We start from the raw sequence: 27,623 nt of genomic DNA on the forward strand, positions 1-27,623 counted from the left end.
CATATGTGTGATGTAATGACTGATAGTCATTAGTGTTCTAGAAAGGCACTTGGCTGATTTTTCTTTTCTGCAAAACAGAGGTTGTATTAAGCATAATTTTAAACAGAGATCCTGTGGTTTGGAGTTTGCTTTTTGTTACTTTTTCTGTACTTAAAACTTCCTTCCACTTTGTTTATTTGTATGGTATTGATGTATAAAAATCATTTTAAGTCACGCAGAAGTCTAAGAGCTTTTGGTCCATGACTTTTTAAATGAGCATGATTTTGATGATTTTGGCTGATAACACAAAGGAATATGTGATGAAACATTTAGGCCTACTTTCTTCTTTGCCATTGGCAAGTAAAAACAATACACTGATAGACTGAGAAGGAGGTATCAGGGATTTGGTTATATTGCTTCATTTGTTTTTCTTCTAACTATTTAAGAGTGAAGAAGACATTCTTTCTCCTCTGAAGGAGATAGAATAAACAGGTGAGAAAGGGGGCATAGGAATTTGCAGCCATATGTTTGGGGATGAATGGAGGTGGTAAGTTAAAAAATGGAGTTTCTGTATTTTTACCCCATAATTCTACTCTTGGCTATTTATCTAAGAAAATAGCTCACAAAGGAAAAAAATACATCTATCAGGTTGGTTGTTTATAACACTAATTACTATAAACTAGCTTTCCATGGTTAGAAAGTAATTCGTTTTATTGTAGTGCTACCATTTGATATGATCTCATTTCATATCATCATTTCATTTAATTATTTTAAAAACCAGAATGATATAAACATCCCAAATAATTGAAAATAGCAGTTGGTATGTAGTAAGTTTCAAATAATGAAATAGTTGTATCTATAGTAGATGAGTGTGCAAAGATTTAGAAGGAATATAAAAAATTGAAAATAGTGCACATTTATTTTAGATGACTTTAAATTGTTAAGCCGTTTCTGTTAATATGATCACAATTTGATAAGCATGAAAATAATTTTTCACAATATGTAAATGTACTTAACACTATTGAACTATATACTTAAAACAGGATAATAATTTTTTTGTTCTCTGTATTTTACCACAATTTTTTAAAAGTAATAACTTTTTAAAAAGTGAATGTGATCATTTGATGGTATTTTCTGAAGGAAGTATTTTCTCTCTCCTCTGTATACCCTATAGATTCATTTCTCTATTCTCTGAATGTTTAGAACTTCAGATTATTGTTCCATATATGAGTTAGTTTATTCCTATTCACTCAAAAAGGAGAAATTAGATAACTGAATGGTAGGCTTGAATGAATATGAATAAGTGTGAGGATTGTCTTATTCTATCACTTCACTAGTCCCTCAGTGAAACTAGAAGAAAATACAAAGCTCTTCTAAAATTATGTAAATTTTGCTTCCACTAAATCAGAGTCTAGAATATAATCTCCAAAGTGTGCTTGTTTTAAATATATCACTGATATATTCAGTATATGTGTGTGGCTATGACATCTGCTCCGACAGAAATATACTCCAAGACAGAAATATGAGCCATATATCTAATTTTTCTAGTAGTCACATTTAAAAAAACAAAATGCAACAAGTGAAATTAATCTTGATAATGTTTTATTTAACCCTATATATGTAAAATACTATTTCTACATTAATCAAATCAAAATTATCAAGACACTTTCTATTCCTTTCATAGTAAGTATTCAATACATTGTTTAGTTCACATCTGTAGCACATTTCAGGCTCTGAATAGCCATATGTGGCTAGTGGCTTCCTCAGCAGACATTACAGTTCTAGCTACAGATGATTGTGAACTCATAATTTTATGTCGTTTCTTGTAATGTCTCTTGTTTTTTTCTTTTTTCTAATCCTTTATTTATTTATTGATTATTTTTTTAAAAAAAGATATTTTATTTATTATTTAGAGAGACAGAGAGCGAAAGAATCTCAAGCAGACTACCTGCTGAGCAGGGAGCCTGATTTGGGACTATATCTCAGACCCTGAGGGATGCCTGGGTAGCTCAGTGGTTGAGCAACTGTCTTTGGCTGAAGTCGTGATCCTGAGGTCCTGGGATGGAGTCTGGCATTAGGCTCCCTGCAGGAAGCCTGGGCTTTTCCCTCTGCCTATGTCTCTGCCTCTCTCTCTTGTCTCTCATGAATGAATGAATGAATGAATGAATGAATGAATGAATAAATAAATAAATAAATAAATAAATAAATAAATAAAATCTTAATTAAAAAAAAATCTTAGGACTCTGAGATCATGACCTGAGCAGAAACCAAGAATCACATACTTAACGAGCTAAGCCACCCATGGCCTCTATTTTTATTTTTTAAAGATTTATTTATTTATTTTAGAGAGAGATCATGCAAATAGGGGGAGGGGCAGAGGGAATCTCAGACTCCCTGCTGAGTGCGGAGCCTTATTCTGGGCTCCATCTCCTGACCCTGCCATCATGACCTGAGCCCCCCAGCCATTCATCCTTTACTTGTTTTAAATTCTAGTTCATGATAAGAGTGTCATTGATGCAATGATTTTCACTTACTTGTTGTGAATAACAGGCAGTGGGAAGCTCTCTTAGATGGTTAGAGGACTACCGGGAATCTTTGCACACATAAACCATGCCTTCAGGTATTGTTGAAAACACACTCACACAGATACACACACATATCAAATTTAATGTCAACACACTTGGGTCCTAGTTCTAGCCCTTTATGTTTCTTTGACTTTGGGCATGTCACTTGGCTTCTTCACTTTTATCTTTGGACCCCTTAGAACCTGTCTGATAGGCATCCAGTATGGCGCTTACTTCTAGTAAAACTTTTAATAAATATTTATTGTATCTGCATAATAGTTAAAGCAACGGACTCTTAAATTTCCATCAATTCAGAATTTCAGAAACAAATGGGCCGTTAGGGTCATTTAGTGCCAGCCTGGAGTGTGTTTTTGGCCAGCCAACATTTGTTTGGTGGACGCTAATGATAGTGATCTAAGTAACAGGGCTTTTTGAAACTGAATTATTTTTCAAAGAAGATATACAAGTACAGAACATTATTATGACATTGGAGTTATGCTTCCCTGGATTTACGTATGTAACACTAATTGACATTAATGGAAGGTGTACGTAAATCAAGAGGAAAACATACCCATTCATATATAAAAACATTCTATTCTTAATATCCATCTGGTATGCTTTAGTTCCCTGGGGCATATGGGTTTTTTTTATAAACTGAATGCATACCTCTTTATCTGCATTTTCATCAGTTGGTATTTGGTTTTTTTGCTTGCTAGTATTAGTTTGAACACCCACTTAGATTGTAAAGTCAGTATTAGGAGTTTATTTTGGCAAATTTTTCAGATTCATAAATTTGACCATCTGATATAAAATATTCTAAACCAAAAGTAATCAGGGGTACCTATTCTGCTAAAATTTCTATTTATTGTTTGATCTTTTTAAAATAATTAGTCCTTTGAGATATACTAAGAAACAAGATGTTTCTAATATTACAATAAAACTATTAATGAACCCATTAGAAGGAAATGAAAATCTTATCTTTTTTGTGTCAGTGATGAGAGAAAAAATATATAAGTGGCCTCTAATTATCTGTAATTGTATGAGTTTTCTTTCATTTATGTTATCTATCTTCCTGTTTAATGCTATCTAGCACAATTATTCCTTTTGTATTAGTTTTCTGTAAGTGGGGTTCTGAATGGTTTGAATTGTGAATTAACAATGATCACCATACTCTTAACCCTCCTCTGTTCTTTCCTTCCCTTCCCCCACTTTCTTTCTTTCTCTCAGTTAAGGAAAACAAAGCCAGAGAGATTATTTTATGATATTGCTTAACAAAATAAAGAGATGTATGGTCTTTATAGGATTATCTATGAACATCTAAGCAGTTATATCAATACTGATATGTGTCCTTGTCTATTAATATCCAGAAGGCTAATAGTGCCTTAAGTGTTGTTTGAAAGTACCAAATGTATGTTGGCAAATTGAATTTAGAATAAAAAAAAAGTACCAAATGTAACCAAAGATAAATTGAGGTGATATATTTTTAAAAAGATAATTTGTGAGACTCAGCTTTATATTCAGGAACAAGGTAGTAATAGATAAAATTGATTTAATCTGATTAAAATAAATGAATTTTGAACACTGGACTTTATTTTTTACTTTTTTTCAAATTCCAAAAAGCATTTATTACATACAGATTCAGTCCTTCCTGGCTGCTGCTTCCCTCATGGCTGCCAGGACATTGCTCAGCTCCTCTCTCTTCCTCCTGGCACGGATATGTGTCCCCACTCTTTTCTCAATGAATGTGAGGGTACTTTTGTCCTCGGAGACCTTGAATCCCCATGGCACTCTGCTCCTGTGGGGTGAAGCTGCACACCTCTCAGATCATGTCCTACCCAAACTTGGTGTGCTCCGTGAGGCACACAGTGTGCTGTCAGCAGAGGCTGCATCACGTTGTGGCCCTTGTTGAGGCCCATAGCCCTAGGGTAGTGCAGAGCCATGGCTGCTTGCTGCTCCTCTGTGGCTCCAAAGGCAGAAGGAACATTGGACTGTAAGATATTTAAATATGTTGTAACTGTACTTGGGAATAATTAGTTAGAATGTTGTACAATAAAATCAGCAGATATGTAACTTCACTATTTTCCCTGATGGACTACCCTATATTGTTGTTTTTAGATTTTCTTTTATATGACTTCTAAATCTCTTTCAGAGAATTTCAGGAAAATCCAACTACCCTTCTTACTCAGATATTGATTCTTTACCCCCATCTAGGACTGGCTTCTAGTCAGCACTTAATATGCTTGTTTGGTCGATTCCTCATTTGGAATGATGGCCTCAAAGGCTATATTCTTGAAGAGGTGTTTTTCTATGGAAGTGATAGATTTTTTATGGGCCATCTCTCTCTGTATTTTATCCCACTTTTGTGATACAAGGTGAAAGTATGTAAGAGGATCAGCTCTTGCTAGTTGAGGCCATGGACTCAAGGAAGCTCACAGGTCCTGGTCTTTATGATCTAATGTGTCAACTTCTTGTCTGACATATTAGATAAGACTAATCTTCTGAATGTAATTAACTTAATTTTTAATTTGTTTTTGTCCTATCCCATTCTGAGACCTTCAGGGGATCTCCTTTGTCTATCTGGTTGAGACTTCTCTCTCTGGCATTCAAAGATCTCTGAAGAATGGGACCCAGCTCCTCCTAATCTTAACTCTCATTTCTGCAAGACATACATGCCAGTCAAGTTAACCTATTCTCTTAAAAAAAAAACAAAACAACTTTTATTGGTGTATAATTTTCATACTACAAAATTCATCCATGGGAATCTACCATTTAATGAATTTTAGTGTATTCATAGAGTTGTGCAAATATTAGTTCAATATAGTTTTAGAACATTACCATTATCCTCTAAAACTCCCTTATGCCCATTTGTACTTAATCCCCCCTTCCACCCCTAACACCAAGAAACTACTAATCTACTTTTTGTCTAAGTTGGTCTTTTTTGGATATTTAATATAGTTAGAATTGTACAATAATTAGTCTTTTGGATCTGAGTCTGTTACCTAACATAATGTTGTTGAGGTTCATCCATGTTGTAGAATGTGTCAGCAGTTTGTTCCTTTTAATTGTTGAATAGTATCCCATTGTATGAATACACTACATTTTGTTTTTAATCAGTTGATAGGTGAATTGTTTTCATTTTTGACTAATGAATAATGCTGCTGTGAACATTTATCATATGTCGTTATGTGGATATATATTTTGTTCTTGGTAGATTATTGAGAGTAGACTTGCAGCATCATATGTAAATTTTTGTTTAACTTTTTATGTCATACTTTTTCCTCAGTGTTGTATCATTTTCTATTTCCATCAGCAGTATATGAGGATTTCTTCCTCTTCTTCAAGATCAGTCCTTCACTTGACCCTTTTCATCTTCCACTAGTTTCTGGAATAATAACTTACTCATCATTTATTCTGACTGTTATATTTTTTATCTCTCCCTCTCTCTGTTCCTTCCTTATAGCCTATAGACGTGTTGAGGTTTATCCTGGCACAGATTTGCCTCCTGCAACTTTTCTTTGTATTTCTCTTCTACATGTAACCCATTCTTCCTTTTTTCCCTCTGCACACTTGTCTCATCAGAAAACTACTTTTCTACTTTATTCTCTCATTTTCCATTTCATTTATCTGTCCCCTTTATATTGTGTTTAAAAACCTGCATATATGAACTCTATTAACAAATTTTTAAGCATACAGAATAGTTTTGTTGACAGTATGCACATTGTGGTACAGAATATCTCCAGAATTTTTCATTTTGCATGACTGAAATTCTACCCACTGCACCGGACCTCCCTTTTCTACCCCCTTCTGCTTCTACTCTTGGCACCCACCATTTTACTTTCTGCTTCTATGAGTTTGATTACTTTAGATGTCTCATATAAGTGGAATCATTTAGTATTTTTTCTTCTGTGATTCGCTTATTTCACTTAACATAATGTCCTCAAAGTTCATCCAGTTTTCACAAATGGCAGAATTTCCTTCTTTTTAATATAACATATGTTACATCATATAATACTATTACTATATATTATATACATATTTATACATATATACATACAATAATACTATATATTATATGCATATTTACATATATTATATACAACCCCCCCCCACATTTTTTTTAATTCCTCTGTTCACAGACATTTAGATTGTTTCCATATCTTGGGTACTGTGAATAATGCTGCAATGAAAATGGGAGTGCAGATATCTCTTTGAAATAATGATTTTGGTTCTTTTGGATAAATACTCAAGAGTGGGACTGCTGGATCATATTGTAGTTTTATTTTAAATCTTTTGAGGAGCCTCTATACTGTTTTCCATAATGGCTATACCATTTTTCATGCAACTAATAGTGTACAAGTGTTCCAGTTTCTCTACATCCTTGCCAACATTGATTTTTTTTTATAATGGCCCTCCTGATAGGTATTTATTATCAGATTGTAGGAGTTCTTTGTATCTTTTGAATATAGCCCCTTATTTATATATGTAATATGTAAATATTTTTTTCCATTCCGTAGATTGCCTTTCACTCTGTTGATTATTTCCTTTGCTATGTGGAAGCTTCTTCATTTGATATAGTCCTATTTTTGCTTTTGTTACCTATGCTATTGGTGTCCTATCCAGTAACTCACTGCCAGGTCCAATGTTATGAGAGATAATACATTGACTCTGTAGATCACTTTGGGTAGTATGGATATTTTGACAGTATTAAGTCTTTCACTCTATGAACATGGAATATCTTTACAATTATTTGTCTTTCATTATCCTTTCACTTTTAATATGGTTTTTGCCCCTGTTGCTGTTGCCTCTGACCTTCTGATTGCCAAATCCATTAAATATTATTTTGGTTATAATATTACAGAGTCTTTTAAAAATTTATATTTATTTATTTGAGAGAGAGTGTGAATGAGAGAGCACGAGCAGGGGGAGGGGCAGAGAGAGAGAAAAAGAGAATCCCAAGCAGACTTCCCACTAAGTGTGGAGTGCCACTCAGGGCTTGTTCTCAAGACACTCATGACCTGAGCTGAAATCAAGGGTCAGGAGCTCAATTGGCTGAGCCACCCAGGCACCCCTCTACCATGTTTAATTTTGTCATCCAATCATAACTTTTTTGAAAGCTTCCTTGGCTGTCTTAATGTATAACCATTCTTAAAACTGTTTTTTGCTGTCTTCATAGACTACTTTTCCTTCTACCTTTAAATGTTGATGTATACCATTGACCTACTGCTCTTCTCTCTTAACATGCTATGTCCAGATTATTTCCATATGATTCATATATTCCTTATGGGACATTTTGGTGTTTACTCATGTTTAAAATCCTATGTTAGGCACTGTGAGGGGATAGGTGATAAAAATTAACCAAAAATATCTCTACTTACTTCCATATTCAATTAATATATATTTCAACTAGGATATCCCATCTCATCATACAAAAAATATGTTCATAACCCATTTAATTAATTGCATACACCACTGAGGGATCATGACTCATTGAGAAACATTGAGGATAGAGTAGAAAACAGGTCTGAAGACTGAGCCTAGTGGTCCTTCAATGTTTAAAGCCCATTAGGGATTGCTCATCCCTGAAGTAACTGGTCTAGACAAAAAATACTATTTAAAATTATTTTAGTTACTGTAAAATAATATATAATCTGACTTCTTTTTTTCCATTGGATTTTAGGGTACTATTTTCTCTTTCTTTCTTTTCCTGATTTGTAATAGCCCTGCTGATTTCTAATTTACTAGTTCTAGAGGTTTAGCAGGTTACCAAGTTTGTTTAATATATATATTAAGAACAGCGAGTGCTAAGCAGAGGCCTAAACTTCTTATTAGTGTTTTATGTAAATTTGTTTTAGGACATGGGTTTTATTTATGAATCTATTTTGGGACTTCAGGCATATTCTGCTTTTACTGTCTTCACTAACCCCTCATAAATTCTTTTTTTTTTTTTTAAGGTTTTCTTAAGTAATCTCTATACCTAACGTGGGGCTCAAACTTACAACCCCAAGATCGAGAGATTTTTTGGGTGAAGTGATACAGAGAGTGCCTTTGACATTTGTACCATTTAGGTAGTTCAGAACATCATATTTAAAAGAAGACTTGTGTTGGCACATTTTTAATTTAGAAAAGAAGATAAAATTATGTAGGAGGTTAAATTTGGGTTGTGCACATGTAGAAGTGAACCACAGAAGAATTTAGAATTTTCTTTTTTCCCCACCTCATATACCTCAAGTATAATGCAGGCCCTATGTATACATAAGGGAATAATTAAATACAGAAATGGAGCCTACTTGTTAGCCAGAAAGGATGCCTGGAACATGTGGATAAGCTTGGATATTTGTCTAATGTTAATTGGAATATTGGTTTTCAGTTGAAGATGCCAAATCTTCAGAAAAGTAATTGGATTTAGCTTCCTATTTAGCAAACTACTTCAAATCCCTGAAGTATCCCACATCCGAAACTAATTTTTCTTGATTGTATCAAGTTTAGTCATGAACAGAACAAGGGTTGACATAGTTTTTTAATATTTAAAATATTTCTTGACAAGGTTTCAACACTCTTGCTTGTCCACAAACCTTGTTAGGTTCACTAACGACAGATGAAATCTTAGGTTCTATGGAACCAGTTTTACAACTTTGCAAAACTTTCTTCTTAAAATAAGCGAATTTATCCCTTTTTCCTATACATTTAGGTTTAAACTCAAGTTTTAATCAGATTTCAAGAAACAACACAAAAATGGTATATCTCTTACTGCTTTTTATATAAATGTATATGTGTGCTTAATATAGCTCCTTTAGATTCAGCCTAGGAAATGTATTTTGTGGTGATTCTTAAGTCTTGAAAGTGTTATCCAGACTACAAATGTTTAATGTGTGTCAAAATATTTTAAAATAGTTTAAAAAACTTAAGAAAGAATAGGATATTTTATTGAAATTCAGGGATTAAAAGATTAAGATATTACTCTATCAAATATTTATTGAGCAACTATTTATCAATTTCTTTGTGATTGGAAAAGTTATATAAAACTGTTTATGATATGACTGATAACTGCAAGGAACATGACTTTCCTATAGTGATGATAATTATAAAGATAGACAAATATTACCTTTTAGTCTGGTCTTCTGCCATTGAAGATGATAAATATTCAAAAAGATACAGTGGTCCTTAAGTAAACTGTGAGCAGATATGTCATATATAATTTTTTAGTAAAATGTTTTAGATGAAGATCATTGTACTTGATGTTAACAGTGACTAATAGGAGCTATAATAACAATAGATTATTTTAATTTTTTTGTACTAGGACCCATCTTGTTAGAAAAAATTTGTAGCCATACTTCTATGTCATTTTTCTTACAGGACCTCAAAGTTATTTAGCAGACAAGTACTGTACATTTCAGTTGAAGTGGATTTTTCATCTGGTTTTAGTCTGTTTCCCGGATAAAAATAACTACCAGATCTAATGTTTACTCTTGTGCCCCATTGCCTAGCACAGAGCCTGGTGTGGCACATAGTAGGGCACAACACATTATTTTTTGAACTTGATGGTCCTGCCCCAATGGTAGTTAGTTAGCATTTCTTCAGGGAGCTTCTGAAGGCATGCCTTATGTCTCTGCCAAAAATTTCCTCTGGGACCGGGATATTATTTTGCTAATGAGATATGTACTTTACAACTTACATATTTAGACCTAACTCATTCCCACTCCTGGAGTTGAACAGTCATTGCAGGTACTATGGGCAATGCTTCTAATCCTCCTTTGCTATGATTATGTTTTAACTATTGAGTTGTTTGAGAACTCTGTTTTGTCACTGTGGAATTTTTATGATCTCTTTGTACTTAGAAAGCAATTATCATCTTGGAACAAAATAGGCTCTATCATCTTTCTGGTGTTAAGTAATGAGTGTTTGAAAGGTTTATGCTGTATATCATTTGAGGTAAGTTATTTTTTACATTCCAATTAGGTTTTACAGTTCTTTTTTAAATGTGTTTTTCATGAGCCTGAATCATAGATTCTGATGAGGTACTTTATTTTACCAGATTTTCATTTCTAGCTTGATAGTGTTCTCCTTGATTTTGGCTTTTATTCTTAAAAGAAAAATTATTTACCATAAAGTCTTAAAAGCTGATGGCTGCAATGTTTAGTATAGTTTAATAGGGATGCTAGGAAATAATTGGTTACCTAGTACCTAGGAAAAGAGCCAGTTTTTCACTATGAATTAGTTCTTCTGGATTCCTCCTAGTCCACACTAGGTTATGAGCTAAATGACAGTTCCTTTAGCCTCCAATCAAGTACAGGTCCAGATACAATACAATATGTTTCAATAGTAAATGGAGGGAGAACCAGGCATTCCTATAACTCTCAGTGCCTGAGAAATCTTACAGGCTCACTTCTACTCTCAGCCATTATAACTTTCAGCTTTGTCAAGATGGAGAGTCCACTGGGACCATGAATGATGATTTAGTTAATCATTCCCTTAGTAAGATCTAGGCTGAGTTTAATTTTTTGTTTTGAATTTCTTTTTTTTTCTAAATAAAAATTTGTTTTCTTAGGAGAGACTTCTATAATAGTAATTACCAGCTCAAAGAACAGGGACATTTTAAGGCTATAATCTAAATGACCAGGTAATTGCTAATTTTGTGAGTAGATAGTGCCATCAGCAGCATAGAATGTGCAAGAGGGATTCTTTAATTTTTCCCTGACGGTATCTTCCCTAGTAGATACATCAGGATAACTATTTCACGAGCACCTTACAGGGAATCTGCAAAAGAATGTGTCTATATAGTCCTGTGCTAGACCATCCAGTCCAATTAAAGAGAACAAAGAGTTGCATATGGAAACACACAGGGAATACTGTCACAAATAGCTAAAGAGAGGGGCTGGCCATTGGCTCTTTGCTTACAGTGAATTAAAAACCAAACCAAACCCAGCGTAAGTGAACTATGAGCAGATGTGTCATATATAATTTTTTAGTTAAAATGTTTTAGATGAAGATCATTGTACTTGATGCTAAAAGTGACTAATAGGAGCTATAATAACTCAACAATAGATTATTTTGATTTTTTTGTACTAGGACCCATCTTGTTAGAAAAAATTTGTAGCCATGCTTCAATGTCATTTTCCTTCATGGACTAAGAAGGAGGCAGCGCATGAGTGCCCCTGCAGTCTTCCCTTATTTGGGATTTAGATCAGTTAGTAGGAATTTTTCTGATTGTTTCAGGCCTACAAATATCCCTGTTTGTTAGGCGAGACAGGAGAGAAAGGGGAAAATGACCTAAAAGGGGCAGGCAATGATTGGCTTTTGATTTGATTACATAGTGGAATGACTTTAAGTTATACCCACAAAGAAAACTTTTACAAAAATCTCTTTTAAAGCAATCAGAAATAATTTCATTTTATGTACCTTTTGAAAAAATTGTGTTAAATAGCATTATGGTGGAAAATTTGTAAAATTCAAACAAATGCAAAACACAAAAATTAAAATGAACGTAATTCCTTATGAACATTCTTTTTCTGTGTGTATACATTATTTTATTTTATTTTATTTAAAAAAATTTTTTTTTAGATTTATTTATTTATTCATTCAGAGAGAGAGAGAGGCAGAGAGAGAAGCGGGCTCCATGCAGGGAGCCTGACGTGGGACTCGATCCCGGGTCTCCAGGATCACGCCCTGGGCTGTAGGCGGCGCTAAACCGCTGCGCCACCGGGGCTGCCCATGTATACATTATTTTAAAAATTGGGAGGGCAGCCTGGGTGGCTCAGCGGTTTAGCACCGCCTTCAGCCCAGGGCCTGATCCTGGAGACCTGGGATGGAGTCCCAGGTCGGGCTCCCTGCATGGAGCTTGCTTCTCCCTCTGCCTATGTCTCTGCCTCTCTGTCTCTCTGTCTCTCTCTGTGTGTGTGTGTGTGTGTGTGTCTCTCATGAATAAAAAAATAAAATCTTTAAAAACAATTGGGATCATTGTATAAAAGATGTGCTTGTGGTCCTTTTTTAAAAATTTCATCTCAGGAATATTTTTCATGGTAGAAATGGTGTTTAAAGCATAGGACCCGCAGTCAAATTCCCTCTTTCTTAGTGGTTTTATATAGTTTGTCTCTGAGCCTTGTTGTGGCATCTTCTTTTACATGTGCTTTCTGAACTCCTGGGTCTAGTCCACAATGCTGTCTTAAACTTTTATCGAGAGTAGTATACTAACCCCCCATAAGTCTCTTATTTTCTACTAGTTTTTCTTTTCAAATGTATACTTGTTCAGTTCCATTTTGGCACATAATGGGCTAAAAGAGTCTTTTGAGGACTGTTCTGTGACATTAACACAATTTATGGTATTGTCTCTTTGGGGAAATTCCTTCTATGAGTTTAAATACCCTACCAATAAACACACTTTTGGAATGTTATAATTAATTTAAGTTGTATACTTCCCGTTTTTAGGATTTCATATTCCTATATTTATGGCATTGCAGTTGGCCTTAGTCATCTAGCTCAACCTTCTATTGGGTATAGAAACTCTTCTAATGCACTCTGAGATTGCACTAGCAAATAATATTCATCTCCTATGCCAATTCTGAACAGTTGGTGGTGGCTGCCTAAAATGCTGACTTGAGAAGGATTCTGAGGTTTTATTCAGGCTCTAAGGCAAATGTTTCCATAACTGTTTAGCAGAGTCAGTCAAAGGGGTGGGGATTGGGAGTGTTTTAGTATATGCCTGACTATAAGAAAGATTTTCTGGCTGAACTGGGTTTTCACTGTCAACCCTTAGAAAAAAAGTCTCAGTATTTTCTCTTTCTGATGGCCAATCTTTCATTCAGCCAGGTTATTTAGAAACTTAACAAAAGGATTAAAGGACAGAAAAGGGAGCATGTAATGAAGAGGAGTGGAAATAGTGTTTCTGCTTACCTGTGTTCACTGTTTGAGCTTGGCCACTTTCTTTAGTTGACGGAGACTATCTGTGGCATATACAGCTACTAGGTTCTAGGTCCTGTAAAGGCAGGGGCCCTTTCTGTCTTGTTCACTCTGTCAAGCACACTGCCTGGCCTATGGTAGGTAACTCTAAATTGATAGAGTGAATAAATGAATATTGCCCCTGACATCTTTGCAGGAAACTTAAGATTAGCTCTTAGTGCTCTTGAAAGTTATACAGTTTTGGTTCCTCTAGTGCCTAAAGTAGGTTTTTTCATTACAGATGGGTCAGCAGAAGGATGATGGATAGATTTTCACCCTTGATTATGAAGACTAAGAATTGATCATGTCCCCGACCCTCTCCCTTGGGAGACAGAGTATGTGGCCAGTGTGTCACAGTCCCTTCTTGCAGTGCAATTCTGAGGCTTGGGCACATAGTCCATACCTCTTTTGTCAAGCTTTGGAGCTAGGTCATGGAGGTCTTTTCACAGTTGAAACCATTTTTGCTCAATTAATTGGATGAAAACAAAGGCTGGCCCCATGCCCTATGGTTATTGCTTTACAGTCAAGAGGCACAGATTGAATTCCAGGCTCCCCAGGTCCAGGACCGGAATGCTGTGGTGGTTCTGCCCCTGTGGAGAGAGCTGGGTTTAAAAGGATCTTGTAGCCACCTTTCTGGTTGACTTAATAGGGGAGAAGGTAACCCTGTAGGAGAAGCTTTTCCCAGTCTAGGGAAGTATTTAGAAGAAATTCTGGGAACATGTTAACAAAATTCCTTAGAGGTTTTTGATCTTTTCCTCTCTTTTAAAAAGAAACAACAAACAAAACATGCCAATCAGATGGCAGAGTCCAGAGTCTTTCATGTTACAATGTGTCCATTTACTACAGCATTTAGTAGGCCAATAATGCCTTTAGCTTGAAGTAGTTAACAAGCATACCTTGCAGTGTTACTTTTATTTTTTGCTCCCTGTAGCACTTAGCAAAATCCCATTATGCAATTGGGTATTATTAAATGTTAAAAAGTTAATTTGTTCTGCATTCCATTAAAATTGCACTTTTTTTTTTCATGCGTATTGGTCCTTACATCTTGTTTAAAACCTATAATTTAAGCTCCCACTGTAGTAAAGTCTTAAGTAACCTTTTGCCCTTGTTACCTTAATTATTTCAGGAGGATTGTGACAATGGGCTAACTTTTTGTTAGCTAATGAAAATATCTGTTATTTAAAAAGCAAAATGTGGACTTGGAATTTTAGTTAAAATTGTACATCAATAATGAAATAAAATGTACTTTTTATTAAGGAAAATAGAGTGTAAAAGTGTTGCTTGCTTTATTTTTGAAATAACCATGCTTTGGCTAAGGCCAAACAATTGATCAAACATTGATGGAAATGAGCAGCTTATTTTCACTTAAAGTACTTAAAATATTTGCTTTTTAAATGTAATCATTTTCCAAATAAAGTCATTGCCACCTTATATTAATATGCTTAGTGATTATAATACAGTAACAAAATTCTGTGAAACTAGATCCTAATGGTGATGTGGCAAAAATATCTTTCATTATTTGATTCCAAATATGTTAAATAATTTTGGGGGAGTAATTTGTAGGGAATAAATAAATAATTTTAGGGATTGAAATTTACTGAGACTGTGCTAAATATTTTTATAGCACTTGGTGTCTTATTTGGCTTCCTTTTATTTGATATACTAAACCACCAGGTTTAGAGAGAAAATTACTGACAATTGCAAGCTGTACTCAGCAGTTGAGAATCTCTGACATCTGAAGCCTTTATGATTAACTTGGGATTTTTTTAGCCTAGAGAATTTAGGTCCTATGTCCCCCCCCTCCTCCAATAAAAGGAGGGGGTAGGCAGAGAAAGATATGAACAGATCCTGAGAATAATGGATTTTTGGAGTTTAAGAAAGTTTTAGAAATTATGTTTAGTTATGTCATTCACAAAAGAATAAGAAAAAGTCAGTAACTCGTAACTCTTCAACGTATCAGAGATGGGACAAGAACTGCAGCCTCTGAGGCAGTTTGGTGGACTTGAAAGAGATTTTGGGTTGAAACAGACCTGAGTTTCAACCTTGACTTCACTGTTAACTACCTTTGTGACCATGGGCAGATTATTAAAACTCTCTGAGCCATAGTTTCCTCTTCTGTAAAATGGGGATAGTTTTCTGTTTTAGGGGCATTGAGTGATTTTATGAGATAATGGATTTGGAGGGCTGGTTCAGGTTTTGGCTCTTCTAAGTACTTAGTTGATGGGGCTCCTTTACCTTTACCAGGCTTGTGTTTCTTCCTACAACATGGGATTGTCTTAACAGCAGTTCATTTATGAAAAATAAGGTCCTGGTTGTTTTGGCTCTGAGGTCTAGGTTTGTTGCTGGCCCGGGACCAGACACTTGGGGGCACTAGTATACACTTGACTTTTGACCATGCCATTAGAAGATTTGGGCAGGGATCCAGTCCAAGGCTGTTCCACGCTTTTTGACTATGGCTTATGGACTCATGAATTTCTCCACTCTCATTTGATAATGCAGTAGAGAAATCTATAGAGAGGGAGATGATGCTGAGGAGGTTGCTTTTTCCCTTCTTCCTTCCTTCCCTTTCTCTCTCTCTCTCTCTTTTTCTTTTTTTCAATAGAAATGTTCCATGGAAACTTTTCCTGTGAACCCTCTTCAAGAGATTTATGCAGATTACAAAGTCAAAAGACGGGTCATCCCAGACTTTTCTTTCCAGGCAAAGAGGCCAAGACATAATTTTAGCAGGTATTAGTAAAAATTGAGAAGTATTTTGTGTATGCTGGGATTCTTGCCAACATCTGTGTTTGCAACTCCCAAGACAGGGCTAAGGTGAAAGTTTTTCCTTACTGCCCTCAGAAGATTGTTGAAACAAGCCTGCCACGGTTCTTTTCCATTGCATCTGTGTTACTGAGGCCTCTCTAGACAGTGTTTTGTGGAATCTCGGGCCAACACAAATTGATTTACTTTTCACCGAAAGAGCTTCATGCTGAATGTTGACTGCAGGTGTGTTTGAGGGAGGAAGAGATAAAAGACTAAAAATGAGGATTGGTAGATAGACAAAGCAGGTGTAAATCATTTGACTATTTCCCAACAAACTGCAAAACTGCTTTAATTTGATAAGATTTTCTTTCTTTTCTCTCTCCTTTTAAAAGGTTTTATTTATTTATTCATGAGAGAGGCACAGAGAGAGGCAGAGACATAGGCAGAGGGAGAAGCAGGCTCCCTGCAGGGAGCCCGATGAGGGACTCCATCTCAGGACTTCAGGATCATGACCTGAGCCAAAGACAGATGCTCAACCACTGAGCCACCCAGATGTCGTTCCCCCCCCCCTTTTTTTCTTTTTAATTTAACAAATGATTTCAAATAATGTGAGTCCAGTTAGGTACATCTAGGGAATTTATAAGATTAAAGATAGATCCTTGCATTTGTTTAAAAGAGTTGAGAAAAGATCTCTCTTAGAGGGTACAAAATAAACACTTAACAATGTTACCTCTAGGGCAGCTCCTGTAGCCCAGTAGTTTAGCCCTACCTTCAGCCCAGGGAGTGATCCTGGAGACCCGGAATCGAGTCCCACGTCAGGCTCCCTGCATGAAGCCTGCTTCTCCCTCTGTCTGTCTCTGCCCCCCGCCCCCTCGAATAAATAAATAAAATCTTTAAAAAAAGTTACCTTTAACATATCATAATCAACTATTGTATCTATAGCCACTTATTGATATGTGAGCATGGTGACCCTTGGTATATATGTTTGTAAACTGTATCAATTTTATTAGATAAGGAACATTCTCATTTATCCATAGAAACTTCTGAACCTCCATGAAGATATTTTAAACCAGATATAGCAAAGATCTGAACACTTTTTATTGATCATTTTGTGCAGAACACTAGAGAATGTTCCAGCAGAGTGCAGCAAAAGCCAGTTATTGCAAAATACACTCTTGTCTTAGTCTGGACTGTGGAGACAGAGGAATTTCAAACTCAAAAAATGATGAAAACAAACAATAGAGATCCTTAAACAGTATCCTGCTCCCCCATCCTAAGTGTAGGCCCCAACCAAGAAAAACTTTCTCTAATTTACTCAACAATACTGATCCTGAAGAAAGGACATAGTGGTAGCTGAGGAAAACCATAAAAACATGGCCTAAAAGCATGGCCTAATTTTACTCCCTTTTTAAAAAATACAGATTTGGGGATCCCTGGGTGGCTCACCGGTTTAGTGCCTGCCTTGGCCCAGTGCCTGCCTTGGCTCAGCGGTTTAGTGCCTGCCTTGGCGTGATCCTGGAGCCCCGGGATCGAGTCCCACGTTGGGCTCCCGGCATGGAGCCTGCTTCTCTTTCTGCCTGTGTCTCTGCCCCTCTCTCTCTCTTTCTATGTCTATCATGAATAAATAAATAAAATCTTAAAAAATAATAAAAATAAAAAATAAAAAATGCAGCTTTTTTTTGTAGCTTTTTAGCCACCATTCCTACATATCAATTCTTTGTCAGAAATTATAGGTAAGTAAAGAGAAGGAAATGAAAATAAAAATTATCCTAATTCTGCCACCCAGGAAGAAAGCATATTCTGAATGTAGTATATTCTTTTGATATACTTTCTAAAGTATATACTTTATATATATATAAAGAATCTAAATTCTTTCAGATTTTGAAAGTGTTGTATTGTGTGTAAATATAAGTAAAAAATAAAAATATATAAAAATAGGGTCATAAGGTACAAGCTGTTTGGAAAGTTCTTTTTTCCTTGTAAAAATAAATCATTAACATTCCATGTCAATATATATAGTTATAGCTTCTACAGCCTATAATAAGTACAATTACTCTAGCTGCTAATTTCAGTAACATTTGTATGGTTTGTTTCTGCCTTTCAAAAAATGTGACATTCTGTTTTATAGTAACATGTAAGTCATTCATTTCACTTTGTGAATAAATATTATTCTGATGCAGACCACTGTATATTTGATGTGTACCACAAAGAATAAATATTTACTATTGCAGATTAGCTGCTTTTTCTTTCTCTTGGTGATTTACTTTAAGAAGCTTCTCATTATAACCTCTAGGCCATTTTTAGAGTGATATTTTTTACTAGAATGTGATTACATAGTGATATAGTACCTTAAATTTGGTAAGTTTTAAGGTATTGGTTAAGTAGCAAAATAGATGCCCAACTTTTCTTGCTTCCTGTCTACCAAGTTCTTATTACTTTTGATTGTCCCACTTAAATTCCTACTTTAAAAGAAGAATATCTTATGTTCACAATATAGTTTTTCAAGAAGCATGAAAGATTGTATTTGGCTTAATGCAAAGAGAAAAGAGCTGATTACCAGAGAAAAAGAATGATCAAGTAAAAAAAATAACGAGTAAATGTGAACTATTCAGTTTATATATAAACACACCTATTTGAATTATGTCTATTCATATGAATATTTCTGAAGGAATCTGACTAGGAGAGAAGTCTGGGTGATCCGAGTCAAGGACCCTCCCATCACAAGCCAGTGCCACTTCCTCAACAGGTGAGGGCAGTGGTTGCAGTGAGTGCCTGGGATCCTGATACTTGCTGATGCAGTGAGATCAGCAAAATAGGGAGCAATAGCCAGGCTAGAGAGATTATGGAAGCCACTCACCAAGGGCCTGAGGGTTTAGCAGGCCTGGCTGTGGTATAAGACTGACTGCAAAAGTACAAGTGTGGATCTGGCTCCATTGCAGAGAACATCTGCCTCTGGTACTGGAGGTGGGATCAGCCCTGGGCCTGTAGGAACATAGAGGGAGAGGCATTCAGAGTCTGGGCTCATGGGCACACCCTGCTTCTGGTAGTTAGCAGGGACTAAGATTAAGGGGCTCTTTTATAGGGTATATGAAGAATATATAAACAGAGAAAACAAAAGAAAACAGCAGAGAAATATCTTGCATTATTTTAGCAACACAGTTCAAAGTGGGTAAGCTTCAAAAATTGTAGCTGTCCTGGGAAATAAGTTAAAGGGCTGGGGATAGTCACTTTACAAAAATGAGTATATCAGGACATTTAGAAACCATCTTTGGTTTGTGTTCTTACTTTAAAGCTGAAATGAAGCATTCTCCCAAGACTAGTAAGCCTCCTTTAAAAAAAATCTTGTAATTGGGGTAAGCAGGCACTAGGGGGCAGCCATGTCTTGGTTAAAATTTCATGTCTGCATATTTTCTCTGCTGGGAAGGTTAAAAGGACCACTTTCCTTTCTTTTTGAATTAAAGCAGATAAAATAAAAAGAAAGTCAATAAGTTTACAGAATTTAGAATTAATTTCTTGTCTTGGCATAACAGGTACATTCATTGACTTTTCAGCTGCTAAGTGGCATTTTTTTTTTTTTTGCTTCAGCCTCTAGCACGTCTGTCATTCTCTGACTTGACTTTACCTGATGATGACTTTCGTTTATCTAGAAAACTACACACATACACCATGAATATGTATTGTTTTTATTTTAAAATTCTATCTCTCTGATTTTGTGCTTGAAGAACAAGTGGTGATAGCCAGAGGAACGGAAGATAACTCCTTGGTTTATCGTTTCAAAAGAATAGAGAGAGGACTGCTCTGTTCTTCTAAAGAAGAGAACCTCCCCTTTTCCACAGTGCAGTTTTCTGCTGCCAGCTAGATGCTATTTGAAACGTACAGTGACAGTCTTTCAGTAGTTCTAAAATTTGCCTAGAGTTGGATCTAGAGGAGATATTTAGAAATACAGATTCCTGGGCCCTACTCTAGGTTCATTGGATTTTAAGGAAAAAGGAATGATTTTTAAAAGGTTCCTAGGTGATTCTATGCCAAGTCCAGGAAAATGCCTGGCAAGTTTTCTTCCTGTAGCTTGTGAGAACTGCACTTAGTGAGAGAATTCCTCAGAACTAGCTTCTCAAAAAGTTTAAAATATCAGAAACATGTATTTAGAAATATCTACAAATAGTATGTGCAATATGGAGTTAAGCAGAGATTTTAACATAATTTTGTAAAAAAATTTAGTCTATAGACCACATTTTAATGAAATTTCTTATTTGGGAGTTTCTTCTTCACACAAATAGCTATAAAGTATAAGATTTTTTTAATTTTGGAAATGGAAATTTAATTTCTTGCTTAGCTTTAGTTGCTATTCAAGGAAGATTTAGAATGCCAGAGTAATAGAAGTCCCTTTTTATAACTTGACTTAGAGATCTGATCACTCTGAGAGTAACATGTGCAAGTGGATATTCACCATCATGTTTTGTGAAAAACAAAATACCATTTATGCTGTATTTGGTATAAAATTAATATTTTATAAATGTTCATTAATGTCTCTTCTAAACTGTGAAGTAAGGGGGAAAATCACATTCCAATTTACAGACAGGAAACTGAATAATGAGGACAAGCCTTTATTGAAGGATGTTCTAACATACTGTAAACACACAACACCAGATTATTTTGATTTCCATGTCATTTTGTTATGCAGCATTCTGATAGAATTGGAGAAGTTCTCCTTTTGCCCCACCCCATGTCTAAACTTAGAGACTGGTTATAGGTCCTAGATCTTACTTACCCAGTAATTTATCATTAATTAAATCAAAGTATGATGATAATACAAACAGGCACTCTTTTGAGAGACAGTCAGGCCAGGTGATGGGTGTCTTATAAAAATGGGGAACTCAGTGGGAAAAATTAGAGAGGGAAACAAACCATGAGAGACTCCTAACTCTGGCAAACAAAGGATTGTGGAAAGGGAGGTTGGTGGAGGGATGGGGTAGCTGGGTGACAGGCATTGAGGAAGACACTTGGTGAGATGAGCACTGGGTGCTATACTATATGTTGGCAAATTGAGTTTAAATTAAAAAAAAAAAGAAATGGATGCCAGCTTGCCTGCCAGGTCTCCCCTCCTCCAAAGGCTCTGAATGAAAAGGTACTGTCATGAGGGCAGCTGGAAGAAGCAGGGCATTAGAAATCTCTTTTGGGACCTACACAAACTAACTTGACATCACCTTCACGTTGAAGTACCAAGCAGGCTTCACTGTATTTTATTTTAGTGCTGAGCTTCAGATAACTAAGCCAATGTCTTCTGCCACTTGCTCATAAGATGCAGCTTGACCTTTCAGTGGCAACCCTGTTAGGAGAGCAAGAACCGAAGAAAGCACAGATACTTAAACTTTGAATTAGTTCTTCTAAACAAATGGGGATCTAATTTTTTACATTAAAAGAAAACAAAAAGGAAGACTGGCTTTGAGTAACATTTATCAAATTTAGACTAAAATAAACTTAGAGGCTTATAAGGTTCAGTTTGTGGAGTAAAATATTGGCATGAGGAGAATGGAAACATTGCATGTAGGAAAGTGTACGGTAGTAGAATTAGAGAAGGAAAAATCACTAGTCATGACCCGATGTTACTGCAGCCACACCAGCTTACTTATAATAGGAATTCAGTGTGTTATAACAAAGAGGGTTTTGTAAATGCACCATGATAAAATGGCTAATACTTATAATTGCTGCTATTTTCTGAGCACTCACTGTGTGCCAGCTAGTGCTAAGTACTTATATTATCTCAATTATTTTTAAGGGTTCCTTTGCACAGAGGGACTCTACAGGGTGTTTTGCTTGTTTGTTTTCAATAATTTAATACTTTAAAAAGGTATTTCTTTATGTAAACATTTCTCTGTGGGATTTGGGATTTTAGGAAATAAATGGGAAAATATTAGCTAACCTTATATAAGAGAGAATGATGATATTGGGCACATGGTATAAACTCTCCCTAAAGTTCCCAAATTGTGATCCAACGAATATTCCTTTGGGAGATATTTATAGGTGTTTTGTGAAAAATGAGTTTTAAAACATTGCATTATATATCCTCCTGTTGGGGGTTCACTAAGTCACATTGGATTATTAGGCTCTGAGAAGTTCTGTTTTAAAGAAACTTAAAAAAAACCTGTCCTGTATTTAATATTTCCCTAATTTATCTAAGCACAGAACACTGTGTGTTGGGATTGGGGGACAGGCGTAATCCACGTGTGCCTGGTTGGTGTTAGGAGACAATTCTGCATGGTGTATTATGTTTCTGCATGTCTTGTGATCAGAGAGAGGCACTGCCTGCTTTTGCTCTGGACTATCTTTTAAGGATGTTTTTACAAGGAATAGCCTTGGATGAGAGAGATAGTAGCTCCCTCCAGAGTAAGGCATAGGTTATTTATTGTGTAATATAATAAAGATAACTATTCCTTCCATGTGTACTTACTGATGATTATAAGGGATTCAGGTTCCCTGAGCTCTGGGTTCTTCTGCTGTAACCCAACTCACCACATGTATAGATATCACCTTGGCCTTTTTTGTATTGCTCGTGGGAATTTGGGCTCCAGAAACTAGCACAGATGCTGACATGCTGGCTCTTGCTGTTGTTTTAAGTAATAAAATTCTTGCCTGTGATTAGGAGTCTTGAATCTTCTGTACATATCCATAAAATGATGGCAGATTAATTTGTTAGTTTGTATATAGGGTAAAATCTTAGACCCTTCATGATTTTCCACAGTTAAGAAATATTGAAATATGTCCTTAAAGGTAAATGGGTCTACTTTTGGCTGAATAGACTGGGGTGGATTGGGGTGGAATGGCTGAGGGTAGGCTACGAGGAAAGTTAAAAAATAGTTTCAACAGCATATGTCTCTAAAGTGCAAGCACCTTCCTAATGTTCTAGAATATTGAATCTCCTTGCAATTTTGCTCCTCTGAGACAATTTACCACAGTTCTTGTTGCTCTTCTTTTAAATTTTATTTACTAGACACTATCATATTTTGCTACTGTTCTTTTGTTGTATTTTGTTTTTGCAGGTGTAGAATTTGTATTTGTATAATGAAACACAATTAGTGGTGGGTCGTTAATACTGCAGCCCTTAAAAAAAATACTGCAGCCCTTGTAGATTTAAGGAAATGAAGGAAATACACATTTATTGAGCACATATTGAATACCTGACCCTATGCCAGACATATTATGTGGGTTTTCTAATATAATCTTCCATATCATTCAGGATTTTGGTATTATTATATTCAATTTGTGTGTGAAAACATTTGGGGCTCTGTGAGGTGGTTGTTATAATTTTCAGAGCTAGCATTTATAGAGCATTTACTGAATACCAGCTCTTATGATAAGCATAGGATATTTTCTTATTTCATCCTCATATGAACCTGAAATAGTTATTATTATCTTATTTTATACATGAGGAAACTGAGGGCCATAGAAGAAGTAATCTCACCCCTGTCACATAATTAGCAGAGCTATGATATGAATGCAGGTATGTATAGGAGTTTAATATCAGGTCACCCTTAACCCTTGGCTTGAGGATTTATGAAGATAATGGTACTGTATAGTTTGAGCTTAGGGTGACTATGTGGTTATAGTCCAAACTAGACATTTTGGAGAGGAAAGAGAGGCAAAATTAATAATTGCACCATGACAGCAAGTATAAGCCTACATTGTCAATGGAAAAGCAGAGTGTGTGGTCGTTATACTATGCACAAAAGACACAAGTAAATACTAGGATAGGTTGCAGTTATATTTGCACTGCTGATTTTTGACAGCGTGGGATATTATCTTTTATTGAGTCAATATGGTTGAATTCAAATAGTTTTAAATATTTTATTGTTCTTTCAAAAGTGTTTTATTGCCAAGGTAGACCCACCCTTATTGACAGTTCCAATATAGATAAAATGGATTACTGCATATCCTTTTCTCACACCTCAATGTTTTATGGGTTTCCAGAATTTAGTGCAGCCCAAATAGAGGGAGTATTTATTGCGTTTTTAAAGCAGATCATGAGAGAATTACTTTCCCCTCTCTCCTACTCCCTCAAACTGAGGAACATGATTGACTTGGTTTTATAGGGTCCATATTTCTCCTTTAAATTAAACCCATCTGAGGATGGAAAACTGCAACCCTATCTTGTCCTCCCAGTGTCAACTGACAAAGGATAAAACTTTGTTTGCCTTGACAACATTTTCAGCGGGGGTTAAAACAAAGAGAGAATAGTACTTAATATACAGATCTATAATAACTATGGTAGTTTTCCTGTTGTGGCTTACACATAGGTGTTTCATTAGCCTCTACAGGGTATTAATTATAGTGGCTTTCAATTGATTTTTCTCTATTCCACTACTTGTTAGATTTTTTTGATATGAGTGTTAGGCTAGCTCTGTAAATATGTTTTATACATTTTTTTCCATACTGAAGTATTTTTTTAAAGATTTTATTTATTTTAGAGAGTATGCACATGAGTGTGGGGAGGGTGCAGGGGGAGGGAGAAAGGGGGGATAGAATCTCAAGCTGACTTTGCACTGAGCATGGAGCCTGACGTGGGGCTTGATCTTACCACCCTGATACCATGACCTGAGTTGAAACCAAGAGTCTAACACTTAACTGACTGAGCCACCCAGGCGCCTCAATACTGAAGTATTTTTTAAAGGTATGAAATGATCCTCCTATCAAAAAAAGTATCTTTTGGAGATTAACATAAACTAGTATGTCAAAGATGAGGAGAAATGCTGGAAATAACTTGTTCACTTTGTTTAGCCCATAATTTCCCAAATTTAGATACTGAATGCTCGTGTGTGTGTGTGTGTGTGTGTGTGTGTGTGTGTGTGTATGTAGTAGCATCTATTAACTTTCTATAGGACACTGGAAGCACACTTTGGCATACATTTACATAAGTGTATTTCTCCTTTTTAAAGAAAATGCCACCTTTATTTGTTGTTATATCTCCTTTTCTTTACTTATTTTATGTTGCCTTCACCTGCTCACTTTTTTGGAGGGGAGTAGTTTTTGCCTTGGGATTAAAAAAAAATTCAACCAGAACTATTATTTATCAATAATAATTCATTATGCTCTGAATCTCAATTTTCTTTTTTCTGCATACTGTGGTTTCTATTTTTCCTGTTTGTATCATTCATTTTTATTATTTAGAACACTAAAAGCAGTTAAGGCTATGAATTTGTCTTTGAGTACAGCTTTGCCAACTTACACATTTAACTGTAGTGATGATGCATTATGGCTTGGTGAAAATGTAGGCTTAGGAGGCAGTAAGACATTTATTAGGATCTTGTCACTTATTATTTTATGACCTCGAGCCTCAGTTTCTTCTATTGTAAAATGGGGCTATTAATACTTACCTTTTAGGTTTAAAAAAATGTAGTTAAGTTTTGCCTGTAGAGTTCATAGCATAGTACCAATAAATGCCTATCTTTATTATCTTTATAATTTTATAAATACTGTATAATTTCAATTTTGATTTCCCTTTGATAAGTAGTTATATGGTAGCTGTTTAGGAGAGTGATTTTACTTGCCAAATAGCAAAATTTAAAGCATACAGCTTTCTTAATTTTTAGTTGTTTTAGCTGACCAGAGCATTTGGCCAGTAAAATTTCACATAGCTAAAACCTATATAAGCAAAGGATAGATCTAGCTTTTGGTGGAGATCACTTTTGAAGGTCCATCTCTCTCTACTTAATCTGGTTTTCTTATTCAGAGTCAGAGCCACATGTTTAGTAGAAATCACCTCTGATGTATGATGAGTCGACAAATATTCTTATTTTGCACTACTCTGTAACTGGGCCTCTTTTTGTGTGCTTTCAAGAGGATTAACATTGAAATACGAGAAAAGAGCAAATCAAGTACAGCTTGCTAGCTTCTGGGTCAACCAGAGGGCCCCGTAGGGTTACATTTGTTGTTGTTAAGATCACCAAAGAAAAAATATTTTATGATATCCCCAAGAATCCCATTCTAGTTTGTCCATCACTTATGTCTGGAATGTTTTCTTAAGTTATTCTAAAAAATCTTTATTTTGCAGTATAATTCCATTATGATATGATATTATAAATCTTGTTCCTTTTATGATAAACCAGGGAGGGTAGTGCTCCATGAAAAACTAGCTAATATCAAATTCAAGGGTATTCTTTTTGGTCATTATACCAAAGTATTAAACCAAAGTGTTAAACTACTAAGATGACTTTATTTCTTTTCTTGTTTTATAAGAACTTAGCAGAAAAATGCTCTTTGTATATTTTATTATTTGAAATGGAGGATGATTTGAAATAAAAGTATCATTTTTAACTAGGCCTATAAAAGAGTTACTATAGGCATCTCTAAGCAAGTTTTTATGATAAGCATGCTTTTCTTTTTTCCAAGATAGTTTCCCTCATTTGTATCATATGTAGAACATGATGTCCTCTGAATTTCCCCTATAGGATTTGAGAGTTAAGGAGCTGTTTACCTGGTAGTATCCTCTTTTTTCATTCTCTCTTAAGGCCCTGAACTACTCTATAATTCAGACCCTCAGTTGAAAAGGAACTGACACATATGTGAATAAGAGAGGACTTATATATTCCTTGAGGCATGTTCCATCAATCACCTAGCCACTTTACCTAGAGACTGAAAACTGCATTATTTCCTTCAGAGCCATGTGCTAGAATGAATACCCTTGACTTAGGAATATAGATGATGTGTGCTACAATTAACATATTTGTATCTGTGTTATTTCTGTTCTTTGTTTTAACATACAGCATATAACTTTATATCAATTGCAGAGATGGACAGGTAAAATTTTGCATTTCCTGGCATCATGAGTCTTCTGTTAATGGGTACACATAGTTACATGAAAACACATGTGTATTAATCAATAATTTACCTACAGTGACAGTCATCTGCATAATGTCTTTCCTCTGATACATTATTGGTAGTACACAGTTTGGCAGTGAGAAAGCAACAGTTGTTATAGATTTTGCATTCTTTTGACAGAGTTGCAACAATTCTCCAATACCCTGGTCCAGTAGAGATATTAGATGGATTGCTATACTGTACTTGCATTTGAAATTTCTTCCTCTGTTTTTACTCTGAGCATTTATTTTCCATCATCTTATAACATTGTAACATCGATTGGTGCAAGTAATGTATTATTCATGTCATTCTGGTTTCATTCCATTAGTGCTATCAGCATCAGTATTCAGTCTAAAGAGATACAATTATGTCAAGAGCTCTGTGTGTCAGCTTGTCCTGGTTTTGCATTTCTTTCACATTCATAGAAGGGTCTTTATTTGTGTAGTGTATCTTTTTATTTTGTTGGTGCCAATTAAAATTGTGTAAGAAGCTAAAATAAGGTTACATAAATGTAACCTCAAATAATTTTTTAGTTTACAAATAATCATTGTACCA

General features: G+C 35.3%; 1 protein-coding gene and 1 pseudogene across 16 annotated transcripts in view; one reads left to right on the top strand and one right to left on the bottom strand.

The window, feature by feature from the left end:
* Positions 1–27,623, top strand: part of BBS9 (Bardet-Biedl syndrome 9) — a 433,011-nt gene that overhangs the window by 242,069 nt on the left and 163,319 nt on the right. The window lies entirely within an intron of this gene.
* On the bottom strand, positions 4,182–4,483 carry LOC112670704 (60S ribosomal protein L36-like; annotated as a pseudogene).

The sequence above is a fragment of the Canis lupus genome, chromosome 14 (genome assembly GCF_003254725.2).
Source record: "Canis lupus dingo isolate Sandy chromosome 14, ASM325472v2, whole genome shotgun sequence".
Classification (NCBI taxonomy): domain Eukaryota; kingdom Metazoa; phylum Chordata; class Mammalia; order Carnivora; family Canidae; genus Canis; species Canis lupus.